Raw genomic sequence first — 803 nt, 5'->3', positions numbered from 1 at the left:
AGAACTCCCTTCTTTTGAGGCGTCCCATTGTTCACAGGATTCCCCTCAGAAGTGTACATAAACTGGTTATTTGCAACCATGTCAATGAGTTTCTGAGCTTCTGCAGGCGTTTTCTTTAGGTGAATGGATCCACATGTAGAATGGTCCAATGACATCTTTAATAATTTAGACAGACCATCATAAAATATATCCAGGATGGTCCATTCTGAAAGCATGTCAGAAGGACACTTTTTAGTCAGTTGCTTGTATCTCTCCCAAGCTTCATAGAGGGATTCACCTTCTTTCTATTTGAAGGTTTGAACATCCACTCTAAGCTTGCTAAGCTTTTGAGGAGGAAAGAACTTGGCTAAGAAAGCCGTGACCAGCTTATCCCAAGAGTTCAGGCTATCTTTAGGTTGAGAGTCCAAATATATTCTGGCTCTGTCTCTTACAGCAAACGGGAAAAGCATAAGCCTGTAGACCTCAAGATCAACCCCATTGGTCTTAACAGTATCACAGATTTGCAAGAATTCAATTAAGAACTGAAAAGGATCTTCTGATGGAAGTCCATGAAACTTGCAATTCTGTTGCATCAGAGAAACTAATTGAGGCTTTAGCTCAAAATTGTTTGCTCCAATGGCAGGGATTGAGATGCTTCTTCCATTTAAGTTGGAATTTGGTTCAGTGAAGTCACCAAGTATCTTCCTTGCATTGTTGTTGGGTTCGGCCATGTCTCCTTCTTTTTCGAAAATTTCTGTCAGATTTTCTCCAGAGAGTTGTGCTTTAGCTTCCCTTAGCTTCCTCTTTAGAGTCCTTTCAGGTTC

At 40.7% G+C, this 803-nt stretch overlaps 1 non-coding gene across 1 annotated transcript; it reads left to right on the top strand.

The window, feature by feature from the left end:
- The first annotated feature begins 209 nt into the window (after positions 1–209).
- Positions 210–317, top strand: LOC148580063 (small nucleolar RNA R71). The gene has a single exon (XR_015896816.1). It is a non-coding gene; the product is annotated as a small nucleolar RNA R71 (small nucleolar RNA).
- The last annotated feature ends 486 nt before the right edge of the window (positions 318–803 follow it).

The sequence above is a fragment of the Arachis ipaensis genome, chromosome B10 (assembly GCF_059453495.1).
Source record: "Arachis ipaensis isolate K30076 ecotype BB chromosome B10, ASM5945349v1, whole genome shotgun sequence".
In the NCBI taxonomy this organism is placed as follows: Eukaryota; Viridiplantae; Streptophyta; class Magnoliopsida; order Fabales; family Fabaceae; genus Arachis; species Arachis ipaensis.
Note: the sequence above shows the minus strand (reverse complement) of the source record. Positions and strands in the feature narration are given on the sequence as shown.